Here is a 19,793-nt window from a genome sequence, read left to right as displayed (position 1 = left end):
TTCACCCACACAGTTCTTTATGTCGACGATGGGTCTTCGGCAGGGGTGCCCGTTGTCCCTACTGCTCTTTATATTGTGTTGATACACTATCCAGGGCACTACGGTAGGTGGCGGAGCGTTAGGCCTAGAGGTGTATAGTCCGGGGCAGGGTCGTGCCAGATCTCGCACCTATTATTTGCTGATAGTTGTCTACTGCTGGTTCGAGCGATACGGCGAGCGGCAAGAGTGATTCGAGACATTCTGGATGATTATTATTCCGCTTCTGGCCAGTTGGTGAACAGAGACAAGTCTATTGTTTGTTTTAGTCCTAGGATCCAGCTGCGGATCAAGACTTCCATTAAATAGATCCTGGGTGTGGGTGAGCAGTAGGGTACTATAAGATATCTTAGAGTTCCCATCACTGGGAGACAGCTTCGGCGTAGTAGGTTGAGTTGAGCATCAGACGCTGGCTGGAGGGATGGCAGATGGATGCTCTCTCCATGATAGGGCATATCATACTGCTATGGTCGATTCTGAGTTCGATTCCGATGTACTTGTTGACGAATGCTTAGGTGCCGGTATCTCTTCTGAGGGCTCTGGAGCAACAGTTCAGGACTTTTTGTGGGGTAGGCGAGAGGGCAGGCGAGGCATTCATCTGGTGGCTTGGGAGGTTATATGTCAACCGCTCAGGCGGGGGGCTTGGGGTCGTGTCACTGGTGGCGAGGCGGGAGGTTCTAGCGGCGAGGCGCGCTGCCAGGTTTTTGCTGGTGCCCACTCGACCAGGGTGGAGCTCCGAGATGGGCGCCACTGTACCTTCATTTGGCGGGAGATCTGTTCCTCCGCTCACTCAGTGCTTCCAGTGATCAGGTAGATGATTGGTGATGGGCGATCTATTGACATTCTGGAGGATAGGTGGTTGACGGAGCTACCGCTCAGTAGGATACTGACGATGGTTGATTCCACGCGACTGGTCGGGCTCAGGGTGAGTGATCTGATGGCCCACGGTGGGGGCCGATGGGATGAGGCCTTAATTAGAGAGGCTTTTGGGGCACAGTTAGCGGAGAGGATACTTGCCACTCCGATACCCAAGTCAGACTAGACAAACAGGTGTGGGCGGCTACTGGTCGGCCAGGGTGAGGTCCGCTGACATACAGGCAGTGGTGGGGGGGCGAGATGGTCAGGCGATGTGATGGTGGTTGGATCTGGAGGATGCGGATTCACCCTCGACTGGCACTGTTCATTTGGAAGGTGGTCTGGGACTGCCTGCCGACCAGGAGCATGTTGGCCAGGAGGAGTGTCAGGATTTCTCCATTGTGTGTGGATTGTCTGGACTCGGTGGAGACTGTCAGCCATGTGTTATTTGAGTGCCCGCGAGGAGCCTAGGTCTGGAGGATGGCATCATTTCCCCTGTCGGGGATTGGTTTTATAGTGGGGGACTTTCTACGATATGTGAGGTCCGCTATACGATCGCCGAGCTCTATAGGGTGGGGTATAGCAGCAGTATACTTAGCTTATCACATCTGGCTGGACAGGAATGCTAGAGTTTTTGAGAGGCGGAGGGCCCCCTGAGGTCTGTTGTAGAGCTCTCCATCAGGTAGTGGAGGTTATTGAGTCTGGTGAGGTTGATTCATCTGCGATGGCTAGGGACACCTAGGACTTCTGTCTCGCTACTATAGCGCTCAGGTTTGTTCTTGTTTCTTGGGAGCCTCCACTCCATGGCCATCTAAAGGTGAATTTTGATGGGAGCGTGCCCGCCGTCGGTGATTAGGCGGGAGCGGCTTTTGTGATCAGAGACCATGGTGCTAGGCTGGTTGTGGCGAGGGGATGTCGTTCCTCCGACGACTTAGCTTTTGGGGCGGAGCTTAGGGCAACATGGGAGGGCTTTCCTATGCGAGACATGTGTTGCAGGTTGGCTGCATCATTTTGGAGGGCGACTCTGCCCCGTTGATCGCGCATCTTCGGGAGGGGCAGGAGGAGGTGGAGCACCCACTTTTGTGAGATATGTGACGGATGTTACGGAAGTGCCGGGCTATCCAAGTCAGGTATGTCCTTTGAGAGGCGAACCAAGCTGCTGACTAGGTCGCCTCGTTTGCTGCTCACCACTCGGAAGAGTTTCTTTGGACTCAGCAGTTATTTTCTTTTGCTTTGTGTAGACTTTTTGCTTCTGATGTAGCAGATTGTGCTCATGTTAGAGCAGCATGAGCTATCGATGCACCAAAAAAAAAAAAGCATTTCGTATGAATCGTGCCTTTTTTTTTTTTACACATGCGCATCTACACAAGGTCAATATATTTGCCTCTCCCGAGGTTGCTTGTTGAGTCGTATGTGGATCCTCGGCAAGATATGCAAGGAGGTATGATGGCTATTGATACGCCTCCAAATTGGCTATAGCACACCAAAAAGTCTAATTAATTGAAATACGCCATGACGCCAATACGTAATGGATCGGGAGCAGCAACTGGGCAAGCCTAGCACCATACCGCCGAGCTTGTATATCAAGAGCTCCCCACAATTGGTTGCATCCTACCCGGAAAACCCAAGTCATCATTTGTTTGCGAGGCATTCACACACGATGTTCAAGTCATACTCAAGCCAGTCACTTCTGGTTGACCCACATGCTCTAATTATCTGGTGGTAGGTAAGCTCCTCCACCGAACATACACAAAAAGAGGGGACAAAGGAGGTAAGCAAGAAGAACTCCCTCACTGATTTAGGCATTGAAGGGTCCCCACCGGATACGTTCCAATCAGAGGACTTCTTTGCTCTATGATGTTTCAGATCGAAGTGCGGCATTCGACGAGGATTTTGACTGTAGTGATCGAGCATCGCTCGCCTTCTCCAATTCCAACCAGAGCAGCCGACCATCGAGTTCTCTAGCATCATCTCACTTCCCGTCACGGTGCCAAGGGCCAATCAGTTCTCAGCGGCAACAGTTATAAACTATTTTCTACTAAGACTTAAACTCCTTTTAGAGTAAATTACAAAGAAAAATCTCTAAGATCATAGGTAAATGACACCTACATTTTAATAATTTGGAAAACCTATACTTACCGCCCAAAGTTTATTTTTATCCAATACTTTAGCACATAATTTAACAGACGTTAGTCAAACTTTAATCATTTGTTTAGTCAAATGTTAATCATAAAAAAGATCCAAATACCACATTAGAAAAAAAATAAAAATGATGAAAAAACCTTAAATGAACATAACAACCATCTAAAAATATAAGAAAGCATATACATCCTCCTCCCCATCTAAGGATAATTTTGACTTTTCATATGAAATAAGTAGTTTTACTATACCATTAATTTAATGGAGTATAACAGTAGATTTTATAAACTATTAGTGGTAATGTAATTAAACATGAACCTCAAAAAAGATTTAATATTAATTTTTTTTAATTATTACTTAATTTAATAGTTGTACTCTGATATTTTAGATGTTGAAGAGCTATTGCTTGAACTAACAAATACAATTCATCACATTTCGTACCATAAAAATACACCATTTTGAATCTAAAATTGATTATTTGGTTATCTTTTCCTCTTTAATTCATCTCCATCCTCTACCTGAGATTATAGAACATTGTATCCATCTTCCTTTTCTTATTATCCTATCCAACGAAATTTAACTTACAAAATAACCCCATTTTATTTTGATTTTGCAAAAATCAGATGGTTTTGTTTTTATTTTTTATAGGAATTGTCTAGTTTTTAAAAAATTGACACTTCTAAATTTGACTAGTGAGTACATACACCAATATATTTAAGTTAGGTTTAGGGCTAAAGTGACATCTGACGGGTAAAGTATACTCATGAGTTTGGAGCTAAAATCATCTTAAAAAAAAAATGATCTATTTTTCAAAATAACTTTTTTTTTGCAGTAAAACGATCCACAAGGTGCAAGATACCTATAATTTAATTTTAAGTCCTGACTTTCCAAAGATTAGAACGTGAATTCTCGACCATTCTCACCAATCATAACCATCTTCTCCTCTCATTCTTCTTTTAGGACTCTGTTTGGTTCATGAAAAAGCGAAGGGGAAAAAATGTGATCAAAGAAGAAAAATGAAGAAATACCAACAAAATAAAAATAGTTTTTCATAAAAATAAAATTTTTATATTTCTTAAAAAAAATTATATGGGATACAAAAAGTCATTTTCCCCACCGATTAAAAATAGATTTTTTTCAAAAATAGCCTTAACTTTTTTAAATCAAAAGATAAAAAATTTTTCTTTATTAAAGACATAACATATAATTATATAACTTTTTCAGAATAATAAATGCTCAATTAAACATAAGCCACTATGCAATGGTCACTTTCTCATGATCAACCAAACATGCTAAAATTATTTTTTCAGACTTCATATCTCCAAGCATCGGCTTTTCAAAAAAAAAATATTTCAATGAAGAATTTTTTTTTTGCAAGCCAAACAAGTCTTTTTATCTACGTGCGATTTCAGCACATCCACAATCCAGCATCCTTACGCCCTGACGTAGGGCCTATTTAATATTTTTCTGCATTTGATAAATTTGGACCATTCCACAACTTTTCAGATGTTTTATCACAAAAAAAAATGTTGTTGGAAAGGATGCTTGCAAGAAGAAAATGTGGTTTATAAATTTTCTTCGTCTCTACAAAAAAATGGATCATCTTAAAACCATTAAATAGACTAACAAAATGTGCTGTTCAAATGGCAGAATCATTAAGAAATAAGTGAATCAAAAGGAGAGAACTAAACTAAGCAAAGCTAGAAAATATACAAACAGACTACCTGAGAGAGGGCATAGTTGTACCAATTAATAGACAGCCACTTCAGCCCTACACTGAGACAAGGAACTAAATTAACCCCAATTGCACCAACAACCTTCGTCCCATATATCGCAAATCAGAACCAGAATGCATTGGACAGCATGTCGTGGTTTATCAATTACAGGATGCTTATAAATATGGATGACAGGTGAGCAACAAAGGTCAGAAGCAGATCCATTACCAAAGAATGGCTGATAACCATGTGGATGACTCATATGGCCGTATAATTGGAGAATAAATGGATCAGATTATCCAGAGCTTCAGGATAAAATTTCCTGGCAAATAAATAAACATGGTCTTTTCGCCCATTCCACAAACAAGGTCTCCATGTTGCGACTTTCTGCAGGAAAAGAAAAACAGGAAATAAAAGATTATCCACTTGGCATAAAAAGGACACACAAATTGCACCTTATTAATCTTCACACGTTTTTACATGCATATTTTGATCTAGAATCCATTTTGTCCTTTAGTTCCTCTGATGTACCAATAACTGATAGCTCCACTTGGTTGGCAACTCTTTGAGGTAACACAAAAAGAATTGCAGGTTCAAACATGTGGTGAGGAAATTGCGGTAAGATTGATTCAGAAGCTATATTGCGCCAGTGACAGATTTTTCCACTGCATTCAATGGTGAGGTTGCTTGGGTTACTGACCCTCTTCTAAGAGTTTGCAAGAAATGGTATAATATCCATACGCTGGAAATAGTAGGGACACCAAATGCAGTGTCAAATATGAATATGCTTATGTGTAGCAATCCTTCTCAATACAAATATGTTTACTCAAATGTGTGTATAATCGATGTATTTGTGTTTATATATCATCCTCAAATTTATGAGTTCCAACCCTCTTCCCCATCTAGTGGTTTTGGTGCCTGGGTGCAGCTTTTGTTAGCTGGGGTTTTTGCTACCTGTTTTGAAAATTCTTTTGCAGGGTAGGGTGCTGTTTGTTGTTTTAACTTGGGAACCATTTTTTATTCTCTTTCCTAGACTGTTTCTCACATACTGTCAATATTTTTTGGGTTGTAGTCTGAGCTTCCATCCTGCTTCCTTACCTTGCAAATAAGGTGGCTTCACAGCCTTTCACTGAAAATGGAAGACTATATAATGAGCAAGCACTTACAACCAGTTAAAAGATTTAGCATGGACTAAGTCAAAGGGAACAGAGCGAACCCATGGAACAAGATGTCCTAATATAAACTAGATTCATCAATGTACCAAGTCAAGATCATTTATATGTATCACAATTATATTTGATGTGTTTCGGAATATTACCCAGTGTTTCTTATCTATGTTCTAGCATAATCCAACTGTTGAAGGAAGTAATGAATAAAAGATAAATTCAGATTCTCCAGGAGTTGTTTTGTAGTATTTATATTTTGATTTCTAATAAAATCAAAATTCTTTATTGGGAACAATAAAAAAACTTCTCACTAACATCCAGTAAAAATCAAAATACATTATAGCTTGTAATCTCGTCAATAAGAAAGAATTGAATAGGCTTCAAAACATTTTATGGTTTCCCAAAAATTGGGTGATGAGGGGTTTCAAGCAAACAAGAATGACCAACGGAAGAAATCAAGAATTATGAGATAGATGCATGGAAAAAGTATCAAGAATAGAATGTGGAAAGATTAGCTTATAGAAGCTGTAGGAATTGCAACGATTTGAGGACAAAGTGATTGAAAATTGATTCAAGGTGCACAACATGTGCAACAAGGAGGCCCCAGGGGGGAGAGGCCTATGAATCTTTGTCAAAGAGTCTAGAATGCTTAGCAGGAGACTAAAGATTTACTAGATGAAAATTGTGAGAATTTGGGAAAGCATGGAACAAAACAAGAGGTATCCCCTAATAAGAATGATCAGCAAAAAAGGGATTTAGAAGGTCGACAACAATTTATTGGACAAAGGCTTGATGGTCATGATTTAAATCACATCAATACAAGACGATCCACATGTACCTTAAATATGGATGCTGTAAACTAAATTTCAGTTTATCAAAAATCTATCTGTTTTCAATCATGAAAAAGGTGATGATACATTCCTATCCATCTGGGTATGAGGACATAGTTTACCATTCAAGAATGACAAAAGTAAAAAAAAAAAAAGAATGCCCATGTAAAGTTTTGAATGGTAGTGTACACGTGAATGTCCCATCACACATACACATTTTTTGTAAGGGGCTGCCTACTAGGTCAGATGACATGGGCAATTTGCGTGAACCTCACACAAAAAAAAACACAACACTGTTTGGGCTGTACAGTCCATCTATATGGTTTAAGCAACACAGCCCTGTGGATCGAGCATTTTCGCCTGCTATGACCCAACCATTTGGCTGCAGCTTGCCCTGAGAATCCATGTCCAGAATTTTGAAGACAGAATTGGTTGCCTGATGCCAGTCTATAAGCACATACACATGCAGAGGCAACTCTGGACAATAAAACCATTTAAAAACATGAATGTCATCTTCCAAATATTATGCAACTACTTACCTAACTGAACATCTTTCGCAATATCAGTTTCGATACCCATACTAGTACCATGTCGATACAGTGCCAGTACAGGTCGGTTTTGTTATACCAACACTCGGTACAACCCCCGTACTAAGTATGGTTCACCACCGGTACAATATTGTATGCCAATACTGGGTGGTATGGTCTGGTGTGGCGAACTATGATCTACAATTCTTATGCACACCATAAATTATAGAGACCCTTCAGAGCAAGAAAAGAATGACCTTTTGCTGGTTAAAATAAAACTGTAAGAAAAACATATAGGAAACAAAATTTGCTAGCATTACCTTTGCATCACTTGTAACATGATAACTCGCATCAATAGACCTGCAATTGAATCCAAAATTAGAAGAATTAAATTAAAATCCGTGAACCTCAGATTCAAGTTGAACCTGTGATGAAAAAGGGCAACATTTTTCTGGGGAAAAAACACACTGTTATATTCTTCAGAGTTCGTAGTAACATCTCGAGCTCGATACGCTTTTGGGTGCCACTTTCCTTCAGACCAATCTACATGTGTTGCTGACCAATTGGCAATTCCAGAAGGATCAACCATCTAAGAATGCATAATAAGTTCATGTAGTTAGCAGCAATATTAAACTGCTTTCTCCAAAAGGAACTTAGCAAAGCCCACACTGTAAATGGTCTTATGTGCTAACATGGAAAAGGGTTGGCAAGTAATGCTCATCAGCATAGCAATTGCGTCATCCATATTTGGCTGTGAAAAACAAAATAGATGGAATATCAGTATATGTTTCATTAAACTATGATCCACCAAAAAAATTTCTACAGGCAAAGATTTATCTTATATTTAGAAGGGTGAAGAACTACAATCGCATGGTTGTAGATGTCCCGATGGGACCCAAAAGGAACATGACACAAACTTAACAGATTACATAAAAGTATATGCATGCTCCTACAAACAAGTGGTTGCATTACATACAGTCACCCATGTTTTCTGAACCATTTTGCTTTTCACAAGTGGCAGAAATTTAACAAAAGAATGAGAAGAATGGGAAATTACAGCCGAGCTCCAACCAATAATGCTAATCAAGGCAACATGGTGGCTACAAAAGGCACATATCTACTGACATTATCTCTTGGAGGAGAATCTGCAAAAAGACTGGCCTCTCAGAAAAAATCCCAACTAATCCTTGATTTGTGAAGCAATATCTGGTAGGAAGTCATGATTTGCTGCTACTACCATCCTATAAGGTGGCTAAGAAATTGGTAAATTCGGACTAGCTGTTTATTGGGAATGTCATGGGTAACTTGTATCATATAAACATACAGAATAGTTTCAAAACCATGATGAAAGTTTGTCAATAGATCTTGTGTTGCAAAAATAGTACTTGCTTCGAATTAATAAGGCGGCTCTCTAAAGTTTTATTGATAGCAAAAGCCTTCCATATAGATCAAGAGTGCATAAAATAAATTAAAATAAAATTTGTCTCAGATGCTCTTAGAGGAGCTAGACACCTAAGCAGTAGGTTGCATATACTGGAATGAACTTAAAGATCCTAGTCAGAAACTGATCTAAGTGGACCTTTATTATATCTCTAATCTGATAAGCCCAGCTGTCATGTAGTAATACCAGTGCAAACTCAATTTTCTGTTGCTATTGGATGATCTTCTTCTCCTAGGTCCTACCGCATTGGCACTTGGCTAGATATTTGACACAGAGAAAATTGAAGAAGAAAATATTTACCTTGCAATAACGCTTGAATTTCATGTAGTAAAGGCTGTCTGCTAAAATTAACAAAGCATGTTGCCGCTTGACTGAGAACCACTGCAATATGCATAAGACATAATTTTGTCACACCAATAATATAGATAAAAGCTCCTCCATAATTAAAGTGTGATTTCATCAACACAAAAAGCAAGAACGATTCTATCTTCAAAGTTATTGATAGAATAACATAAGCATAAGAAAGATAATATATCATTTTGTATCAAAAGAAATTAATATGAGCATTTTCAGCCGAACAGAGACTCATTCAGTAGGATATGCAAATTGTTAATAGCTACAACGGCATCTTGAGGGCGCATAACTTAATTATAAATGCATTCTCTTTCTCGGTGCATCGTTAGTTTCTGGACAGTATTGTCCCATGTTTTTCTTTCTTCTACTCATTATTTTTCTTGTGCTCTGAGTACACAACTAACTTAAGCATCCAACAATGAAAGTGTTTAATTTTTGGGGCAGCAACCAAGAAAAGTTGATTGTGAAGTAAACAATCAATCACTTGGTCTGCAAACTATCGAGCTGCAATGGTGGGTTTGTAGTCTGGACTGATTCTTTTGCTAAAAATGTCTTATATTGTGTTTATGTTTGATGCTTTAGGTTGTATTATAAGAAACAAGTAGAGGATCCTAGCTACATTTGGCTAAAAAAGAAACACCTCAATCACAGTGTATCAACTAAGAAACAACTGCTCCAGAGCAAATTAACTTTTAGCATATAGAATATGTGTAGAAAACTTCAGCAAGCTTGAATACAACCTCCATCTGCTAGGGAATGAAAAAACTTCTTCTACAACTAAAGACTACAAAATTCCCAAAGATGTCTAAATAGGACAATGTCCATTGATTAAGACAGTAAAGCACAACTGGTAAAAATTTTGTTATATAGAAGTTTTGGCATGCCAAAGCAAAGTGGATCTCAAACTCCCATAACTGATAATATCCTACATACTTGAAGAGAGGAGGCAGAAAGTTGAAAACACAAAGTAGAGATAAAAAACAATGATGTATTGATAACACTAGGGTCGCTAACAGAAACCATGATTAGCAAGCAAACAATGCATTGTTTGACTATTTGTGGCCACCTTATGAATCTTGCTTAGCTAATCATCATGACAACAAATAGCATAAGTCCAATACAAACTTTATTCTGTATGCCAAACATCAATACTGCTGGAGAAACAAAAATAAACTAATTTACCAAAAGTGCCCCTTAGCAAGTAAATTTTAAACATCTAATAAGATGCTCAAGCATCTTGTCCTTATATCACATGAAGGAGGGATCCTTGGTCAAATAGATTTAGCCCATGATTATGCTCATTCCAATGTCTACTTCAATCATTTATGATCGCAGAAAGCACCACTTCTTTAAAATAGAAGGCAGCACTATGTGGCCACCTTTCACTCCTAAATGAAGAAATATGATGCTCCACATGATACACAATCAGCTAATAAGGATTGGATTAGCTTCAGTGAAAGCAGATATGAGATACTCTGAGACATTCCACTTCCCACTTCTACCAATACCAATAACCAAGGCTGCAGTCAGTTACTTCAGATATTACCAATCATCTTGCCCAAGGAAGAATGCTAAGTGCCAAGTGTAAAGGTTTACATCTTCCAATAATAGCAAATTGCCTCTTTATTTATTTATTTATGAGAACACCCAAAATCCAGAACTAAAAACACCACTACCAAAATTGTCCAAAGTCCGAACTTTTGTCTTCTATATGGCCCATGAGGCCAGATTATTCATGTGCTTCGCAAGGGCTAACATAAATGCTAAGTTAGGACTACACAAAAAATGGAACTCAAAGAAAGGATCAGGTGCTAGGTTCCCCTTTTTTTTTGAACATGCTGTCTTAATTACCTCTGGACAAAATTAGACTCATAAGATCTTATCATGCAAGAGTCCACTAACAGAAAGAAGTTCGCTAGTAACTTAACTGAGCAAAAAGCAGAGAGAGAGAGAGAGAGAGAGAGAGAGAGAAGAGTGAAGCATTTTCAAACTGAGAATAGATGTTAGAGCAAGCTCATATATTTGCAAATGTGTCATTATTGTTAAAGGTAGTTGCAAATATTTACATTTCTTTCAAGAAATTCTCTTTTGACAAAAATCTAGCAGTTTGGCTGACTTGGTAGATACAATATTTGAAAAAAGTAGGATACAATATAGCCCAACTTGATGTATTTATACTTATATACATTCACATATAATATATAAACTATATATAAACTTAAGCATGTGTATAGCACATATATGCTAATAAACAGTTGACAAATAATAAAGTTAAGTGGAAAAGGAATGCTCCGCAACACAATTTAGAATGCAGCCTGCCATAAGTCCAACATTATGCTTGAGTTAAGGAGGCAATGGAAACTGATGTAACACAAGGTGCGGCTAGCAAGTACTATGACCAGTTCGACCATGCCAAGCTTCTCAAGAGCCATTGGATTCATAGGCAAAGACTTTGACAAGAAAATATTTGATTTTATTTCTTATAAATTTTCCATTGGAGATAGTGTCAAATTTTGGCAAGGTTTCCATATTTGCAGTGAATAATTGTAGCATGTTTCCTTATTACAAAGTCCTGTTTTGAGTATAATGTTGTATTGGTTTTAATGCCCGGAATAAGGTTAGGGGTCAGGTCCTATATACACTTCTAATACATTGTACGAAGGCAGCCTTTTGACATAAAAATAAAAAATTTCTTGGAAATAACTTCATCAAACGAAGGGTTCTTCAATCCAGTTTGTTTCAATTATGTGTTGAACTTCGAAGTGTAATCACAGTGATCAGATCCTTCTTCACCCTTCTTGCCATGTCAGAAACCACATGCAAAGAGTGGATGGCTTAAGCCGTGGCGAAATTGTCCATGTTAGTTATAATTTCTTTAAGGAAGCAATTGCCAGCATCATTACAATATATTTGGAGAAACATTTTTTATTTCAGGAGTTACTTTTCTAGTCTCACATCATTGCGATTTGCATAATCTTGGTCAACTCAGTAATTGGTATCTCATTCTCCCTTGATATATTCTTAGATACTGCAACATTTATGGCAGATCGTATAAGATGCATAAAAAGGAGCATTTTCATTGATTAAACATAAAAACCTAAACAAAGTTACACTCATTACTGTCAAAAATGGATTGATTAACAGAACTTATGGCCTCATTAATAGGCTTCAACAGGTATAACAGTTGCTGAATTGGAAATACTTGCATAAAATATCGGTGGTTTCTTTTTTTGTTTACATTCCTCTTTTTGGTTAGTTGATTAGGTTCATCACTTTGTTGCATCTTTAAGCCATTTGGGCACACTGATCTTTCATTTTCAATGAATAAAATCTTTATGACCAAATATAAATTAAGTTTACCTGTGCACCCTTTCTAAAGTCCCTTTCTTCAACCTCAGGCAACATATGCTTAGAGTACCTTCCATTTCCATGTGGGCCAGGATCCTGAAAGCTGACAATAGAGACAATTTCGAACAAGAATTGGAGATCGCCATCCTCAATAACCACGTTAAGATTATGCAGCAACAAGAAAAGATTATTTATTGAAGTGGTAAAAACACAGAAGTGCTTGGTAGAGTGGTCATCATGAATTTGTAAGAGAAATCGTCCGAATTTCAGTAAACAAAATTCAAAACATCCCACTGAATGAAATTAAAACAGGTTAAAATGCAAAAGTTTTAATGCTCTTACCAGTCAATAAAGCTGACGTTTGTTCCCATCAGATAATTATACACATAATCAAAATCACGTAGTGGAACACAACTGTCATATAAGAAAAATTAGCATTCAATGTACTGATAAATGCATGAAAAAAAAGAACCACAGCAATGAAAGATTTATTCAATCACCTGTCAGAAAGCAATACAAAACGCTGATTATCAGTGTCCTGGAGTGCATTTGCCAATAGTCTCTTCTCTGCATCAACCATAGAAATCGTCCCCCACACCACCTATATGTACAAGTGCTTATTCCAACACTAGTTTTAAATGAGAATATAAAGCAAAGTTCACAAATTAATTATTAAATAGTTCAATCAATTAATTGATGAAACAACCATTCTAGTTAATATGACAGCTACAACTAGTAGTTGCATTGCATCAATTTATATGACTTCAACATTTAAGTCCCAAATGTTTATGTAGTTCAAGATCTCAAAAAAAGGAAATTAAGGTCCTTCCAGTCTAGCTGTATCGTTGCTCAAAAATATCCAAGTCATGATCTACAATTATTTTCACTGTTAAAAATAGAAGAAAGCAGATTTTTAAAGTTAGAGAAACCTGCTAACAAGACCTGATTAGACCCAAACTTATCCCTCTTTAAGGAAGCCCATAACCAAAGGATCTATCATATTGTTTTACTCTGTTGCAACCATAGACTCTTCTACCTTTGCACTGAAGTGTACTATTGCTAACTTATTTCATAGACTTCTCAGAACCCCGCTGTCTGCTCCTTAATTATTCTCAATTCTGCTGATTGTTGTCCTCTAGGATATTGAACAGTTGGGTTGCTACTTCTTAAATATTTAGGTGGCTTTCCGACCATAAAAGGGTAATCATTGTTAAGGAGAAATCCTAATTCCTAATTTACTCATCATTTCTGTTTTACTGCTAGACAAACTAATGACGCCCACTGGAATTTCACCTAAAGCCTTGCTCCGCTGAAATCAAACCCTCCCTAATTACACTGAATATCCTTAATTAGTTATATGGCCTAATCCACGGTATCATATCTCTTCCAGACAAACAGATATGCTGCTCATTTGCTCATTTGGCAAGCCAACTCTCTGTATCCATCATGCGGCTTCCACAATATATAATATCTCAGGAGGCTCTACCTACACCCTCCTCTTCTTTAATGCCTCCCTGTTAAAGGTTTGGCCTTCACTAATTCTATTGGTGATCCTATTGATTAACATCATATCGCTACATATGCGTCTTCCTAAAAGACTATCATCTACTCAACAAGAAAAAGGTGAAAAATTATCTCTGACTCTTTCTAGTGTCAATGCTCGGTAACATGCAATGGCCCATGCAATCATAACAATCATCTAATTAGGGCACTGTACTCATAACATAACATTTAATTGTGATAATTGAAGTTTTATTCAGATTGCTTGTAGAATATAATGTTTTGCATAGCATACCTATTCTCTTAACGAGTATATTATGATCTATGATAGTTTTTCTGTAACTATTATCCTAGCACTTCATCATTTCCTTCCATCTTGTTTGTCGAACAGCTAGCAGATTTCTTCATGAGGGCCTACCAAGATGAGGCCACCCATATAATATACCAATGCCTCAGCCACAAGCAAATATCGTTAACACCAGCTAATTACTTGAGATCTGTTAGCCAATACAATAGGTAATTTGTTAACATAACCTACCTTATTATATTGACATACATCTTCATAAATTGTTCTAAGATGGATCAACAGTAAAACTAAAAGAGAGTGGGAAAGCAAAGTAGACAGGAAGAGTGAAAATGAAAAGAAGAAACTATGACATTCAGAGGGAACAGATGGCTTTTTATAAGAAGTGAATAAAAGGGTCCTTTTAGAGGAGAAATAATAAGAGAAGCACATAAATAATATTCAATGTTTAGAGAGAACTTGGTATGTATCAAATTGATGCGTCAAGAAGGAATACAAGTACACAAGTGAAATGCCTTCTTAACTTCATGCTTAAAGTTGCACAATGTCATGATATTTATACCTATCAGCTTGGATACCATGATAAAGCACAAAATCTTGGATAACACCAGTAAGTGAAATGTGCAACCTGGAACAGTGCAATTGTATTGCTTGTTTTTTCAATTTTACGGTTTAGGCTGCAAAAAGCATCATAAAATATATGATTACAACACCTATATATAAATAAAGCTTTTTATCTACAGTCTACTAACATGACATACTTGCCCTGACACCTAAAGTTTGCACGCCACACTGCAAAAAGAGTTTTTAGCCATTAATGTAACTTGCTAACTTCTTAGTCAAATGCATTCATACACTGACATAAATAACTGAGCAAGATAGGTCATCTCGGTACTGGGTTCCGTACTGGTGCCACGCTATCATAGTGTCAGTACGGTACGGTACGAGGCCGTTCGACATACCGAGCGTCCATGCGCCTCCGTACTATGTACCGGTGCCAAACCAGTATGGTACGATATGCTCCATACCGTCCAGTTTGGTAAGGTATGGCATACCATGCAACTGATTAACTTTCCATGGTTCATATATGATACAAGCAACAAATGGTATCCATGCTGATCTTTTTTTTTCCTTTCTCATTGGGATACCAATTCCTAGAGACAGAAAGATAATTCTTCCTTCCCCTCACATTCTTTTCCTCATGTTTGCATGTGTACAATGCATGTGTTTAGTTGAAAGAAGCAAGCAGAACATGTGGTGAAAAACTTATACAAGAATATCAGAAAATAGAGGGGTTGGAGTACCTTTTCACTTCGAATGTCTCGACCAATAAATAAGGGACTCGCATGTTCTGGCTTTTCCCTTGATGCATGTATGTAGATGGAGAATCTTCCCTCATTGCCCTGGAAAACAGATAACTTAAATATATAAAAAGCACATATATCCCGTTACAAATTGTATTATTGGAGGATATTCTTTCAGTTCATTTTATTCTGACTACTATAACTGCAATTAGCCACCTACAGAGAAATGACCTGGTCTGGATCAAGACATTGTCTCATGCAGATACTTCCTGTAGTAGGTAGTTTTGGGCATAGAAAACTATTGATCCTGATATATTTTATATATTACTCTCCATATTACCATTTTATGTATCAGATGACAAGATTTTTAGATGAATAACTCCATACCCTTTTCTTCCTTTTGCTAAAAGATCTACCGTGCACGGAGGAGTGAAGCTTTGCTTTGAAATTTTCACCAGTGCATGATCAGATTTTTGTAGGCGATGAGGTACAAGAGAGAGCACTTGAGGCTTTTCCCAAGTTTCCAGAGATAAATGAAAGCTCTAAGATCTTCACTTGAAGAATGGGTTTTGTGTTCAGTCCTACAATGTGCAAATTGGATAAGATCCTAATTCCTTCTACTAGGTTAACCAATTCCAAGCATGAACAAGTCCTTCAAGGCACCTCCTTCAGGGTTCAGACGAAGCACCAAATCTCCAGCATTTGGACATGAGGCTTCATTCATATATGAAGGAAAGAGGTCAACTAACAAAGAGTTCTGGCAATTTTCTTTTCAGAGTTGTGATTCATGATGGTGACATCAGGCCATTTTTTTTAATTAATATCCTTATACAGAAGGTAATCTTCTTAATGTACAGACAACCACTGCATCAACGGACTGTTATATGTTTTTTATGTCTGTTTTGTATGTTTCATACATTCGAACAAGTAGAAGCCATTTCCACTTTATGACAAAATTCTAAGCAACCTGAGGAAATGCCTGTAATAGTTCTGTCCATCCCTCTGAATTGAATATGAAAACACACAAACAAATAATAAATGCAAGCATTATAGCATGGGGAAAAGGGCCTAAACATAAATATAGTCAAATTTAGAGCCTTACCAGGAAGAATTTCTCCCACAGCCTTTCAAAGGGCAAGGATCCTGGTGTCAAGAACATGAAAGCAATTTTGGGATTCTTTGATGGAACCAATGGCATTGAAAGGATGTCTTTAATGACAACACGAGAAACCATCTCATCATCAGTAAGTATCCGAGCAGGCATAGCAGGATACCAGTCCTTAAAAGGAGCGCAAACACTAGAAGCAAAGAAATAGCACTCTGGATAATGCCGAGCTGGATAGATATAGGCCCCTATCAATAAGACGCAAACAAGAGATATTAAAACAATTATCCAGAGAGGCCTTCTTGAGGTGGGTCTGTGGCGCGGGGCCGGCATTTTATATTGATCCCCAATGCATAGCTGCCACGCCTGAGGTATCTTCATTTGTTCTCCTCATGACAACAACCTGAACATCATCATTCCTTCTAATCTCATCAGCTTTAACCATCAGACACCAAAATACAGAACATTATGCAGAATCTACAGAGTAGCACCAATGCAGCGTGTGTTATTGATTAATTATAAATTTACTGCAAAAATGAAAAGAGAACATGTCTCACTGATCAGAGCTCTGGAAAACTGCATTTTTCTATTATGAGGAAGCTAGTAAAAAAGTGAGAAAAAGATAGCAAAACATGAGGGAGAAAAAGCTATCCCATCAAACAAATAGTTAGTGTCCATATAATTCCTCCTCCTACAGGAGGTTGCAACTCCTTATGAAACATAGGTAGCAAGTCTGTTATCTTTAGTCCACTGGAAAAGAGAAAATAACCCCATAAGAAATCATACTAGTCCGTTACAATTCTTTTTCGGAGTTCTTCTCCTCTCTAGATGAATCTTTTTCTATAAGAGGTTCTTGAGAGTCTGCAAAACCCTTGAGAAGTCAACTCCAACCCAAACCGTCGGACCAAAACTCCGAGCCAAGAAATTCCTTTCTATTTCTTTCTAAAGAGTAAAATCCCTTCTGATAAACATTTCCAGCTGCCAAACCTAAAATTTCAAATGCAATGCAAGAAAGGCACCAAGAGATCAAACCAACATTCCACGAACACCCACCCAGCGTAACGTGAAAGAAACCTCTCAAAACCCCCCAAAGCTCCCTCCTTTCCAGCTCCCAACAACCAGATACCAACCCCCAAACAACAAGCCGAGCAAGAACCCCACAAATCCAATCCAAGTTAACTTTCCCGCAAAAAGAACCACAAGAACTGATCTTTACGCTCTCCGGATCGACTTGAAGCGCCAATCACATCAGAATCCAGACTGAATCCGCAGGAAAAAACAAACACAGGAATAAAGAACCAAAAAGAAAAAGCAATGGGCAAGGGCAAAGAGAAGGAGATCGATTACCTTGGAAGCTGCCACAGCGGTGGAGATCATCGGACAAGAAGATCTGGAGTGGAATCGAGAGAAGCTAGCGGGGAGAGCGATCCGTCAACTCTCGAGGCATCCGTTAGGGTAGTAGGAGAGACGAGATCAAATACAGAGAGCGGATTTGAGGGCGGAGATTTCAAAAAATCGGGAAGCCTTTTTTTCTTTTCTTCTCTCTTGTTCTTATGGTTCTCTATGTCGCGGTCTCTCTCCTCCGCTTTTTTCGCACGGCGGAAGCAGTCGTTCGGCTGGCTCGCTCGCTCTCCCTCCAATAAGAAAAATTTTACCCGGAGGAGGCGGCTTAACGTATATATATAATTACCATGCTACGATCCTTATAGCCGTAGGTGGATATATAACGGAAACAAAGGGAATGTGGACCAAGAATCGACGAATAAATTGTACTCCTAGTGGTGCGAGAAAGCGGAAACACAACGTAGCCAACCAAAAAAAAAAGAAGAAAAATATCTTATATTTGGTTAATTTTTTAAAAAAATTAAAATAATATTTTTATATTTTATAAAAAAATATTTATTAAGATAATGGAAAAATTAAATTCTTACCGGCTAAGAAATAGGGTTTTTTTTAAGAAAAATATACTTCTATTTTTAGATAAAATAAATAAAATATTTTTTTAATTAAGAGTATAGTAAGTATTTTATATAAATTTAAAAAAAAAAAAGTAGATGTTTGATAAAATATAAATTATTCTGGAATATGTTATTTTTCATTGTCAATCAAATATGTAAAAATACTTTTTCAGATATCATATGTTCATGCATCAGCTTTTCAAAAAAATATATTTGAGTGATGAAATTTTTCATAAGAACCCAATTTTGGTTTGAGCTTCTTAAAGGACAGTAAATTTGGGTTTTTTTTTCTAGACCGCATTCATCCTCGAATAAAACAAGTGATCTACCTGTCGAGCAACCATCAAAAAATGAGCATAAGAAAAGAAATTTGCATGCGTTAGAGATAAGGAACTACCTACTTGCAATTTTTTTAATAGACAAAAATGTAGTCCATTATGCGCGAAATGAAAAAAGTATTACCTTCTGGAATAATTCCAGATGTCTGAAGAATGTTCATTTTTTAATTCCTAAAACCGAATGCAGCCTTGCATATGATTCTTGGAAAAATTCTTATTTGGAACTTTGTTCGGACTTTATGGAGGGCTTGTAGTTAGGGCTGAAATCGGATCAGATACTAGTATCCATATTGATATTTGTTTTGTTTGGCGAATACAAATATGGATATAGATATTAGTCGGATGTAAAGATTCATATCTATATTTATTTTAAGCGCATGTGGATACAAATCGGATATTGAGAGTATGGATATAAATACAAATATAAATCAGATAATTAAACTTTATGGCCATAAAATCAAAGATATTACTAAATGGATTATAAATCATGTTAATATCATGGTCAATTATTTTTTAAAAAACTTTTTAATTGTTATATAAAATTAAATAGGATTACAAATAAAATTAGATATTCAGATAGCTGTCTGTCCATATTCATATATATTTTTGTTTGACGGATAGGGATACGAATAAGGATATTAGTCGGATACTCAAATTTCCATCTATATCCAGATAGATTCGGATACAAAAGTAGATCCAGACGGATATTATCTGATCCACTTTTATCTCTACTTATGATATAACAGTTACATGAGTTATGCGGGAGGAACTAGGGATCCACATTCCATCATGTGTTTCCATCTTGGCCAATCCAAACCATGGGTCTCCGCATGAGAAATGCTGAAGTTACCCTCTTATTATTTTGGTGGGTAG

At 37.6% G+C, this 19,793-nt stretch overlaps 1 pseudogene; it reads right to left on the bottom strand.

The window, feature by feature from the left end:
• Positions 1-4,935: 4,935 nt before the first annotated feature.
• On the bottom strand, positions 4,936-18,289 carry LOC120104004 (annotated as a pseudogene).
• Positions 18,290-19,793: the final 1,504 nt, after the last annotated feature.

The sequence above is a fragment of the Phoenix dactylifera genome, chromosome 1 (genome assembly GCF_009389715.1).
Source record: "Phoenix dactylifera cultivar Barhee BC4 chromosome 1, palm_55x_up_171113_PBpolish2nd_filt_p, whole genome shotgun sequence".
NCBI lineage: Eukaryota > Viridiplantae > Streptophyta > Magnoliopsida > Arecales > Arecaceae > Phoenix > Phoenix dactylifera.
This window is presented reverse-complemented; position numbering and strand designations above follow the sequence as displayed.